General features: G+C 38.8%; 1 pseudogene across 1 annotated transcript in view; it reads left to right on the top strand.

Annotated features, from left to right (window-relative positions):
• Positions 1 to 4,117: 4,117 nt before the first annotated feature.
• LOC148867327 (protein BONZAI 3-like) overlaps positions 4,118 to 13,238 on the top strand; it is a 38,251-nt pseudogene continuing 29,130 nt past the window's right edge. Inside the window, exon 1 of the transcript XR_016109663.1 lies at positions 4,118 to 4,544. The product of XR_016109663.1 is annotated as a protein BONZAI 3-like (transcript). The remainder of the gene's footprint in view (positions 4,545 to 13,238) is intronic.

The following is a 13,238-nucleotide window of genomic DNA, read 5'->3' as shown; positions in this document are numbered from 1 at the left end:
GGTAATCAGAGTCGTCGTCTTCAACCGCCAAGGAAGAGCAATGGAAGCTCGTCATCGCGGAGCTGTCGCAGAAGCTCATTCAAGCCACTCGGAAGAGAGACGAAGCTCTCCAAGAAGCTTTTCGACTTAAAGGTTTTAGATGGGTTGCAGAGTCGCGCATCTCTTTTCTTCTCCGGCAGACGGGTTGCAGAGTCTATGAGCACATCTCTGCTCTTCTCCAACCTTATGACGCAAAGGTTTTAGAAAAGTGGCCAACACTAAATCAGCAATTGTAATATTGGAGATCTCGAAAACAGAATTAACCTCTGCTGTTCAGAGATTCCTTTGGAAACAGGGCGCTCATAGACTCTGCTGTCAGAGATTCCTTCTTCATTGATCTGGGGGAAAAGGAACCGTCTACCAGTTGAGAAGCTAGACATCAAGTAAGTGGCTTGATGAGGATAACTAAACTGACACACCGGAGTTGGCTGCTGGTACAACAGGGTGGTGCCTTACCGCACCGCAGGCGGACGCGCGGTAGCGTTCGTGGTGGTGCTTCAGGATTCCAATGTACCGTGTCAAGATCAGAACGAGCTTACCGGCGGACCACTGCCGTCCCATTTTGGAGTGAGCTGGAGCATAGCCATCTTATCCATTGAAGAAGCTACCGCTTCGGGTCGAAGCACTAAAAGAAAAGGACCAGGAAACGCGGCGGCATAGGAACCACGGGACCCAGGAGGGAGAAAGACGATGCACAGGATACGGGATCCTCGTCGTAGGCTGGACCAACATCCAGCCGAGAGAGGGCAGCCTTTACAAGCAAGAGGTTTCTGAGCTTTGCGTTTTCTTATTGACTCCATGATAAACCACGAACACCTTCCTCGTTGGGGCTCCGCGCATTCTACGAACACTTCGAATCCATCGGATTTCAGAAAAGTGGGTCCGAGCGAATCCTCAACCCAATACAAAAATGCAAACTACGCTTCACTCTTCTCAGGGGACACATTTGGGACGAGGTGTTGAACAAAGGAACCAACACTTCAGCGAGGAGTGCAGCCGGTTTTGCGATCGAAAGATGAGCAAGATTGTGGCATGTTGGTGGAACCAAGCATGGTCGGAGCCATTGCTGCAAGTATTCTTCGATGGGGCAAAGAACATCTGGTTGATGGTGGATGGAGGCTTCACCTCCGTACACGGGTTGGGTTGGGTTGGTTTATTGGGGTTTCCCAACCGAACCGACCTGGTTGGATTACCTAAGGTGAAAACTGAAACTGACCCACTGATAGTTAAAACCGACCTGGTCGGTTTGAATCGGGTTGGGTCGGTTTCGGTTTTGCTCCTGTAATCAAACCTTATTTCTGAAACTTGTCTCACATTTGGTCCAGTGTCAACCTTACTAACCCCTTTTCCACTCAAAAAGCTTTTGTATTTCCCTGGTAAACAAGCAACCTTAATCTGCTCAGACCTTTGTTGACCATCACTTGTTATTGAGCAAATAATTTTTAATGTCTGGGTTCCCAATTGTCCTTTCTCAGAGCCTAGAGTAGCTATCTGGGCATAAGTTTGATTCCTTTCTTTGGTTGAAAAAGAAGTTACTTTTGTCCATGTCATCATCTTCTTCACCATAAAAAGACTATAAAAACTAAGATAGATACAATTTAGTTAAATAGGAACTAGAAGATAGGCATGTTTTAGTTCTAGTAGAAGACTAGTTAAGTAGGAAACTAGGAACTACCAAACTAGTAGAAGACTAGTTAAGTAGGAAGACTAATTCGGTTCGGTTTCGGTTTTTACACAAGAAAACCGAAACCAACCGGTGCTGATGAAAACCCAGCCGACTCGGGTTAGATCGATCAGGGTTGGTCGATTTGGTCGGATTGGGCCTTCTTATGAACAACCCTACCGTTAAGAAATTTAACGAATAGTGTATTTTATTTTTAAGGGTAATTTTGATATTTTCAAAAATCTTAAATTGCACATGAAGTCATGTGATATACATAATTGATGGCCCAGTATTAGATTGTCACGTTTTAAAATTTAGATATTTTAGATATTAAATTTACAATCAGCCTAAAGTACAAGGTACCTATGAAAATTAAAAAAAGATCAACTAACCTAGTCTAAATAAAATGTCTAAATTAATTCGAGACTCCTATATTTTATTTAACTTTATTAAGTCAACATCAAAGTGGGATGGAAAGCCCAAAATAATATATATTTCACTTTTTCTTTTCTTTTTAATTTTTGAATCGTAGCCCTTTAAACTTGTTGGCAGCAGATCCGAGCCCCCCATCTTGTAGCCTTTTGGTTGGTTAATCAAAAGAACCTATTAAGAGTCAACTCTGTAGTCGTCATAAGAAAGGAAAGGAAATCGAATAAAATGCATACGTATGTCAGGGTTGTGTTTGGTTTGAATGACATCATGATGAAAAATACAAGAGAGCAAATGCTAATATATATAGTACTGTTTACTTCTAAATTATAAATTGTTTTGTCTTAGACATATGTCACGCGCAAATGCATGTACATGTTTATTAGTATGATAAAATGTATGATCCCACAATTACCCTTGCAAGAGGATACATACATTCTCCTGAGTTCACATCAGTGCCCCACAAGGGAGCGCCTTTGGGAGATGTTCCCAATACAAGGTCGGGATGTGTTGTAGGGCGAGGTGCTGATGTGAATTCCATTTTCCCTTATGACACAGGTCCCACCATTAGGGGTTAACTAGAGGTGTTTGCGGTTCAGTTAATCGAATCATAGGCCTTTTTTTTTTTTTCAAATCAAATTGGCGGTAATGGTTTTTGAAAATCAGTAATCAGAATTGAATTAAAGCTGACCAGTTAACCATTGGTTTTTTGGTTTTTTGATTTTCATAGTATTATATATAATAAATATTAAGTATTATAAATAATAAATAATATGATATATATTTATAATATATAATACATATATTCATTTATAATATATAGATAATATAAAATATATATGAAAATGTATAGTATATATAAAAATATGTATATCGATCGATTTAGTTAACCATTATTTTTTTTATATTGGTTAACCAAAACCGGATCAATCAGTTCAATTTCATCAATTTAGTTCGGTTTTTTGGTTTTTCTTGCTCACCCCTAGTTAGCATTGATTTATTATTTAGTAAAATTTCTTGAATAAATCCAAACTGAATGAAGACAAATAGCGAAATAATCGAATCAAATTTCATTATATACGTATATATATTATCTCATAAAGAAATTTAATTAATTTGATTTGTTTTGATAAATCGAAATTTCAAATATAAGAACCAAAGCCAACAACTGAAATACTTTAAACCAAAATAAATGAACAACTTTTTTTTTTTATATGGTTTTCAGATTTCAACCAAAATATATTCACCCCTACCTACTAGGTCCCATGAAGATTGTTGCTGAGGTAAATTGGTAATTGATCATAATCCCATGCTCATATGCCATTATATTGGCTGTGTTTGATTGCAATATAAATAAATTTGCACTGATGCAAAATCATGACAATGCAAATAATCTGAGTATAAATTGGAACTTATTCTTGTTTCAAATTTTAACTTATTTCATTTGATTATAGTTAAATAAAGTAAATTAAGACATAAAGCATACTAAAGCCAAAACAAAATTAAACAACGATTTACATTTTTTTCATTTGTATCAGTAGAAATAAATTTGCACTGCAACCAAACACATATAGTATTTGAATCTTTCAAAGAGTATCAATTATCCGACTAATTGATACTCTTGGAGAGTGGATAATCTGCTTATCCGCTTGATGACAACACTCTCTCCCCCCTCTCTTTGTCCGAATAAATTATATGTCATTAGGAGCGTTCAAACCGAACTTATCTAAATAATTAAACACTTGATAAAAAAACTCACTTATGCAACTGAGCCTATAGATAATATTTTTAAAGAAGTTGAGGGGAAGGTACATGGAAATTTCCTGAGAGTTTTTATTCATGATGAATTGACGACGGGTTGAGTCATTGTTTTTGTTTTTGGGTTTTTGCTTCGTTATTACAACTGTTATCTTGCGCAAAACGGAAAAGACTTGTTCGTCAAGTAAAGTGGTTCTATATAAGTCGGTTTAACAAACTCATGCAAACGAATTGACGAAACTCCATAAACTCGTCTCCTGCCTTTTGCCTCAACGGCCGGGCGAACGTCATTGTTTCTTACTTCCCTAAAACGTCAATCGTCTGGTGCTTAACTGCTTAACAATAAAAAGCATAAAAGCATTTTAATTAAAAATTTTCACACAAATAAGCAGAAACAAGTAAAAGAGTAAAAATACATTCTAATCCCCCGTCGCCGATGAGAAGTAAAACTCTGACACTGTGAGTGAGGGTGGAGTTTCTGGACGGAATGGGTGGATGCTTCTCGGATCTAAAGGGCGGAAAACAGGCTGTGGGCGGGACCCAAGCTAGGCCCACCGCCATGGACAAGGACCCAGAACATGGAGAAGGAAACAATGAAGCTGTGGATACGTTTTACAAATCTCGAGGTTTACATGCTCTGTTTACACAAATTGAGGTATATAACTCTCTCTCTATATATGTCGTTTCTTATTAGTCTATTGATTAGCATGCAAACCCTAATTTACGTTTATTTCTTTTGCGTTTTCACCACTATTTTTTTTAATTGTTGTTCTCAAAGAAGTAGGAAGTAGATTGTTTTTTTCCTATTTTTTATATATATTGTTTTACTGAAACGGCTGAAGCCCGTAGCCTGTCCGTCTACGTTTGTTTGGACTTTTATTGAATCTTATTCTGTGATTCTGGTTGGTTGATTCTCTTCGTGTGTGTGTGTGTGTGTGTGTGTATGGCTGTGTGAGAGAGGGCATGGTTGGAGAAAAAGTCCAAACTCCAAACTCCAAACTCCACAATCATCCGCGGTGGGGGGCCCAGGTTCTTGTTGCAAGTAATGACTCCACAGGAGTCGCATTGTAGTGTGGTAGTTATTTTGGTCTTAGCCGGTATGCGATGTACTGCGGGGGCCGAGGCGAGGAGCCATGTTTCGGTCGTGGTTAAGAATATTTCGAAAAGAAAACAGTGAATTGCATTTTTTCTTTGGTGGATGAAAAGAAAACAATTGTTGAAAGATGCTTCACTTTCTATCGATGAAGACCCTGTTTTCCTACCTTTGCTAGTTGACCTTAGAATCTTAGATGTTGACCTCTGTTTTCTGAGTCTTCTGATCAAGGTCTAAAATATTGGTGTCAGTGGAAATATTGGTCATCCAAACATAGGAAACATGTTGGGAATGCCAGATACGTTGTATGGAAATATTGTGAAATATGTAAAATTATAGAGTGCCATTTATTATAATGATAAATGATGCATAGATAGACCCTTTTGAAATTATTATTTTGTTCCAAGTTATCAAAACTACATGATAGAGTGATGAGTTCAAGCAATATTTTAGCTTTATGTTTGAAAAGAATTTAAAGCTGGCTCAAAGTGGTAATCATGTCTATAGGATGGGCAGCACGGTTTAAAATTCTAACAAATCAACCAATTAATTTATTATACAGTAAAAACTTATATTTAATTTTATGTTTGAAAATAATTTAGAGTTGGCTCAAAGTGGTAATCATCTCCATAAGGTGGGCAATAATGTTGCTATTCCACATATCTAAAATATTGTCGCAAACTTATGTTATAATGTTATTTCTTGTACTCCACATAACATTCGTAGCTTTCATTTTGGAACTTGTCAATTCTAGTAATATTTCGTGTCGGTACCCATGGAAATGGAAATATGTTCTGGAAATATTAGGAAATTTATATAAATTTTAAATCATGCTGTCCATCTCATTATTATATTAAGGCAAACATAAAGACAAGTAAAAAGACCATACTACCCCTATGACATAAAACTAATATAAAGAATACTCCCCTTCAAGTTGGGTTATAGATATCAATCATCCCTAACTTGTTACATAAATTACTGTGTCAAGAACACTCTCAAAGAGAATATCAACCAACTACTTTAATTCTAAAAAACAATCAACCAACTATTTTGAAGAGGTAATGTAAGGAACACAAATTTCACCCATCTTAAGCTTTTCTCTTTAAAGTGTTTGTCCACTTCAATATGTTTAGTTCTATTCATGGAGGGTTGGATTATGAGAAAGCCACTGGAGTAGTCACTAGGAAACCCAACTCAAGGAGAATGTTGTTCACCCACAATATCTTTGCACTTCATGGGCTTTGGCTTGATACTCAGCCTCTACATTTGACCTAGCCAGTAGCCACTGTAGTTTGTTTATTACTTCACAAGATTACCCCCAATAAGTGTACAATAGCTAGATGTTGACCACTTGTTCTAAATTGGCCCAGCCCAACCCAACCTGCATTACTATAGTCTTCAACCTTCAAATGCCTATTATTAACAAAGAGAAATACCCCTTCCAGGATGCCTTTTTAGGTGCCTTAGGTCCCTTTCTGCTAGTCTTATGAGATGCACATGGGGCATGTATATGTTGATTAAGAACACCAACTGCATATGCAATATCAGGATAAGTCATGGACAAGTACAACAACCATCAACAAGTCTTTGGATCTGTCTAACAGCCATAATGGTGTCACCCTCACAATCACCTAGCTTGTGATTAGGTTCAATGGGGGGGTATTAGCTAGTTTGCATCCTGAAGAAGATCTAGGATATACTTCCTTGCTATGCTTCATAGAAATTGCACATTTGCATCCAACAGGTTCCTTCTCTTTAGGAAGATCCACCGGTTTCCATGTATTCTTGTATGGGGCATTGATCTCTTCTTACATAGCATTAGACCACTTAGGGAATAGTGTATTTTAGTATTTATTAAAAACAAGGTGTTTAGTAGTACAAGATCTAACATCCTTATAATGAGCAATAGGAAGATCAAGATCACTAGTAGTAGGTGCAGAAATAGTACCTGGATAAGAAGTGGAAGGCAAGCAAGATTCTAGGTTTGCCTTTAGAGAGGTTGTTGGCTCAGGCAATCAGGTTTCTCCACTCTTATAGGTGCATACTAGACCTTTTGATGACGTTGATAAGAGATATATGGCTATATGGGTTTAGAAGCTAGAAGCAACAAGGGAAGCTTAACAATCTACCTCTCCTTATTACCGCATATCCCACCCTAAGGAGGGGTAGGGTAGAATGGTTGAGACTCAAAGAATGTGACATCCAAAAAGACATAGTACTTGGAAGAGATAGGATTATAACACTTGTAACCCTTTTGGCAAGTAGGATACCCTTTAAAAACACACGGAATTGACTTAAGGTCAAGTTTCCCTAAGAAAGAGATAAATCATGGAGAAATTATTGAGGTACTTCCTTAGAGGATGACAGACTATAGCACTTGAGGTATAGTGAATGCAATTCCCTAGTTCTTTTACTGTCAAAGTTAGAAAATGTTTTTTTTTTTGGACTCAAATTGTTTTGATGCAAGAATTTGGTCTCCTTCCACTGAGGGCCTTTTATCTTGTGCCTCCTTTTTCAACCTATTGGTTCATTTGGATTCTTTATTTTTTTTTTTTGGGGGGGGGGGTAAACTTTCCTGGTGAAAGAGATTTGGCATAAACCTATCCTCCTAAAGTTCAAGGTTTGTGTCGGGAAGTGTTCCTTTGAAAGATCAACTCTTGTGACAGGCTATAGAAAAAGGCCTAATATGTGCTTCTCTCCTCATGTGTGTGTCTTTTTGCAAGGCTAGTGGACCTAGTGGTGAGACCCTTCCTGATTTACTAATCTCATGTGCCTTTGTGTCTTGTATTTGGGACTTTGTCTGTTCTCTCTTTGGTTGTAGATGGATTCCTCCACAAGATGTAGTAAGCCTATTCAATAGCAAAAGTAGCCTTAGTGTGGATTATCTGGGAAGAGCGAAACCAAAGGATCTTCGATGAGAAAAGTAGAACTAAAGAGCTAATTGAGGCTATAATGGTTAGAACTGTGCATTGGATAAGAACTTTGGAACTCTTCTGGAGCTTGGACTGGAGTGGCACAAACGGGTAGGCTCAAGGAAAGCTTGAGAATGGACTAGCAACCTCTGGTTGTAAATAGGGTGAAGCTTACCTTTTTTTTTTTTGATCAATAACACTTTCATTAATTCATCAATAGAAGATTTACAAAAGGAAGACAAACACACTTATCTTCCAAGAGCAACAAAGAACCTCAAGAAAAGGAAAAAAAAAGAAAGAGAAAAGAAAGAAAACACACTAAAGTTACAGCTTGGCCCAAAAAAGTGAATCCCTTTCTGCCCCTTGTTTAGCTAAACCGTTAGCTAGGGAATTAGCCGATCTTTTAACCCAATGTATCTTAACTTCCATCTCCCGCACCAGCCACTTGAATTTCCTCCTCTCATTATTGTACTTCCATAAGCCATTGTGATCTTTAAGCAGCCACCCTATCACCACTTCTGAATCCCCTTCAATTAAGAGTTTCCTGATGTTCAACTCCTTAGCTTTTTGGACTCCTTCCATAATTGCAAAGATCTCAGCTCTGAGGGAGTCACCCACTCCAATTGGGCCTGAGAACATGGCAGAAATGACCCCATTTTCATCCCTAAAAACACCCCCAATCCTCGATTGTCCCAGATTTCCCCTGCTACACCCATCAAAGTTTAGTTTCACGAATCCACTAGGTGGAGGGGTCCAAGCCACACTCATTACTGACTTAGTTTGTGTGCAACTTGCAATTTCACCCCACTTCCTCAACATGCCATTCAAAGTGTAATCTGTGAAAATCTCGGAAGATTTCAGCCACTGTACCGCCCTAATATGAATGATAGCCCTCAGATCTGTTGCTCCTCTCTGAGCTTCTGAGAATATCCTGGAGTTTCTTTCTTCCCAAAGTGTCCAACATACTACAACCCTTAGTCCTCTCTACATTGTCCTTCCCCTTTTTATCCGCCACCTGAAAAAAGAAGGGGAAAAAGGCCTTGCAAGTCTGATGGGGGGTTCCAACTACAACCAAATAGGGACAAAGCCCATTCCCAAATTGACCTTGCAAAATGGCAAGACACCAGTAGGTGAAAACCAGTCTCTCCATCCGCTTTACAAAGAACACACCACTGAGGTGACAAACAAGTATTGGGTCTCTTCTTTTGGAGTAAATCACCAGTGTTGATTCTTTCCAGATAAGCTTCCCAACAAAAATTACCAACCCTAGGAGGTATTGCTCTGCACCAAACCTCATCAACAAGAAAAGGAGGGAAGGTAGGACTGGTGGGCTGACTTAAGACTTTGAAGAAAGAAGCACAAATAAAAAAGCCATTGGGAGAAGGTGTCCAAATTCTAGAATCTGCCCTAATGGGGTCTAAGACAACGTTGTCAAGAATTGCAATAAGGCTCAAAATAATGTCAAAGTTTGAGTCCCTCAAATCCCTTCTTAGACCCAAGTTCCACCCAATCACAGAAATGGAAGAGGACGGGTGGTAAAAGACGAGATTGGCTCATTTTTCAAATCAGAAAGAGCAAACAAAGAAGGAAACTGATCCTTTAGCGGGGCACTCCCCACCCAGGTTTGTTCCCAAAATTTTATGGAGTTACCGGAATTCAAATCATACCTGATATTAGGGGAGAAAACTGGTAGTAGGTCATGAATGGCTTTCCAAGGAGAATTGCTTGTGGTCCTAACTCTGATTCCAGCGTCCCATCCATTATGCGCCAGCCCATGAATACTTGCCACTATTCTAGCCCAAAGCTTCTCCTTCTCCAAGGGTAAAGCTTACCTTTGATGTCTCAACGGGCAATCCGGGAAGGGCAGGAATAGAAGGAGTCTTTAGAAAGTAGTGGTGGCTTTGTATTCATGTCCAATTGGTATTGGGAATTCAGTAAAGGCTGAGATTTGGGCCCTACTACAAAGCTTAAGATTGGCAGAGCAAACAGGTGTCAGAGACTTGGAAGTTGAGGGGGGCTCACAATTAGTCATCCCATGGACCAGGCAAGCCAATTCTGTACCTTGGCTCTACAGACATACTTTCAGGGAAATAGGTTTTCCTGCAAGGAGGCTTTCCTCTTCTATTAGATGGGTGAAGAGACAGGCAAATGGAATGACAGATATATTAGCAAAGCAAGGAGTTGAAAGACCCACCCTATTCTAGGAAAAATTGTAATATAGTGTTTCTCCTCGAACTGTTGGTCTCCCAATCAGTTGTACTATTCTCTGATATATTTAATAATATTATTCTTTCTTTGCTGATAAAAAAATCCGCTCATCATGGGCAGGCATGCTATTTACCAAATCGGCTGGACTGTTCTTCTTGCCCAACTTCTTTTGTTGAAATTTCTTGGGTTTCCCAACCAAGTCCCAACGGTTCTCCTAAGTATGTCTCTGTCTACCATAGTGAGTGCACCATAGTTTCTCCTTATTGTTTTCTTTTGTCCTCTTGGATTGGTCACCCTTCTTAATACCACCATTTTCATCCAAGGTCACCTGCTTCCCCTCAGTAAGGTTCATGGCCTGTGTCCTATTTTCCTTTGACTGAATGAGTACACATACCTTCTGTAACTAGGCAACTTCTTGCTCCTCGATATTTGGACTCTGATTAGTTTATATATTGGATTAAGATCGGCTAGAATGGCAGATACCCTTTGTTGTGATAGTAATTTCTTATAATCCTTAGCATCATTGCATCCCTCCAAGCAATGGTTTGGTGATAATCCAACTCTTTCCACATGGATGTAAGAATGGAGTAATAGGTTGATAGACTCTTATCACCTTGCTTACATGCAGCTGATTCCACCTGTCACTGGCAAGGTTCAAAATTTCAATACGATATGCCTTGTATCGGGCATATTGTATTGTATTGTCACTTGTCAGGTCCTCAATACACCAAGTAAAGGGCTTTTGGGGTTTAGCCCATTTTCAGGGGGTGGGCCTACCTAAGATCAGTCCCCTGACCAATTTAAAATAAAAACTAAAATCCAAAAATTTTATGTGGGTTCAAAACACCTGATATGTATGTTAGTGTGTATCAAGTGTATCGATTCTTTGAACCTTGGCCACTGGTATACTCTGGCATATTGCCTTTGTTCAGAGTTAGTGGCTTTAGCTTGATCCTAAACCTCCTTGGAAATTTCAGCCTACATAAAGTTCTTCCTGATGGAGGGGTGAATGGATGACAACAGCCAAGGCATCACCATATGGTTTTCTTGGTTCCACTTATCATTGATAGGACATTAAGACCCTTCTCCTTGGGTTCTATAATGCTTCTTGTCAGATAGCCAATCTTTTTCCTATCACCAATATAGAGTCTGACACCTTTGGCCCATTCTAGATGGTTTAAACTTAAAACCATTTAGAGGTGCAATAGGAATGGCCATAAACAACAACCTGATTTGATATTCCATATTAAGATCCTGTAGTCGAAGATGAAACTGAATACTCACTAGCCATCAGGATTGATTAAAAAAATAGAGAACTGGTTCCCGTAGAAATTTTAACAAACACCTGAACCCCAAGCACACCAGTCAAACCTTGAAAAAGGTGCTATTCACCACTAGTTGCAGGCCACCAATAAAACATAGTAGCGGAGCACTCTAATAGGACACTTCTTGGACTGTTACAATAGTATTAACACCACTGTCCACCTTCAAAAATGCCGCCAACAACAGGTAAAAAAGTGTGGAGCAGAAACAGAGACAAAACAGCTTCACCTTTAGGTACCCAAGTACTTAACTAGGGCTATTCACAGTTGCAACACACAAAACTCTTTAAAACCAAACTTGTGGGGTGCCCAAGCATCTTCACAGAACACCTTAGCATGTGGGTACATTCCTGCACATGATGGAGAACCAGGTGGAGATACCAATCAGATATGGTCATATCACCCCTTTATATCTGGAGCAATAAATCTTCTTGGTACAACAACCAAGAAGGAAAAAAGAAAGAGAAAAAAGGTTCCTGTCACCCCTTTGTTGGGAAGTTTACCATGGGTGCATCAATACTTGTGGTTTATTGCAAAAGAAAAGACCAAATTGATTCTTGTCTCCCAATCGGTGCTTTTTGTGTAAGTTGAATGGTGAGACTGCTTACCACTTCTTAATCTCATGTCCCTTTCTTTGCTGTATTTGGGAATTGTTTTGTTCTCTTTTTGGTCATAGGTGGAACCATCCTATCAGTTTGGATAGGCTCTGTAGCCCGTCCTTTCTAAGGAGCACAAAAAGAAGAGGCAGAATTTTGTAGAGATGCACAAGGGCAGTGGTAATTTAGATACTTTTGGAAGAGAGGAATACAAGAATTTTAGGGGAAAAAGAGAAGAATAAGGAGGTAATTGTTGAGATTGTAACATTAAGAGTGGTACACTGGGTGAAGACATTGAAACCTTTTTTCAGATTTTGCAGTGAAGGATTTCTTCAGGAATTGGGGGTCAATAGATGACTCTTCCTCTAGGACACAGAAAATCCTTGAGGGTTGATCACCCCAGTTGGTGGTTGGATGAAATTGAATTTTGATGGGAGCAGTTTGGGCAAACCTGGTTCTTTTGGAATTGGGGGAGTGATAAGAGATGAGGGTGGTACTGTATGTGGATTGTATTCAAGGTCAATTAAATGGTGTGATTCAGTTAGGGCAGAACTTATGACTGCTGTTTTTGGGGTACAAAAAGCTAAAGATACGAAATTCATAAGGTTGGTTATTGTATAAGTAGTATTACCCAATCCTTGAATTATTGTGTGACCTTTTTTCCCAACTCTTGTATTTTCTAGGATTTAGCCTTAGGGAAGATGATTGTTAAAGGAAGCACGATCAATGTTCTCGACATTTTGGAGAATAAAGATGACCATGCAACACTAGCCTTTGTGGGCTTCTGAGTTAGTCTGTTGGTCAATCAATTGAGAATCAAGTTTGTTTATGGCATAACCATCTTGTTCATTTGTTGTTTGAGTCTTTAAAAGTTATGTTCCTAGAGTTGTTTAAGTTTGTGTTTGTTTTAAGTTTGAAATGCGAAACATGTCAATTAAGCAGGCATTGTAGAACTCATTTTCCTCCAAATAATAAAAGACTGTTGTGCCTTTTCACATTGTGTAATTTGATGTTTGGGGCCTTGTGACTACACCTAGTAAGGGTGGATATAAATATTTTATTAGCTTGATTGATGACCTATTCGAGATATACATGGATATATCCTATGCACTCAAGGGATGGGGTGCCCAAAATTATGAAGGATTTTGAGCGTATGATTTTCACTCAATTTCATATTGAGATTCAAATCTTCCAAACAGATAATGCAAAAGAATAATT

Source organism: Nelumbo lutea, chromosome 3 (genome assembly GCF_056320005.1).
Source record: "Nelumbo lutea isolate HS-2025 chromosome 3, American lotus-T2T, whole genome shotgun sequence".
Taxonomy (NCBI): Eukaryota; Viridiplantae; Streptophyta; class Magnoliopsida; order Proteales; family Nelumbonaceae; genus Nelumbo; species Nelumbo lutea.
This window is presented reverse-complemented; position numbering and strand designations above follow the sequence as displayed.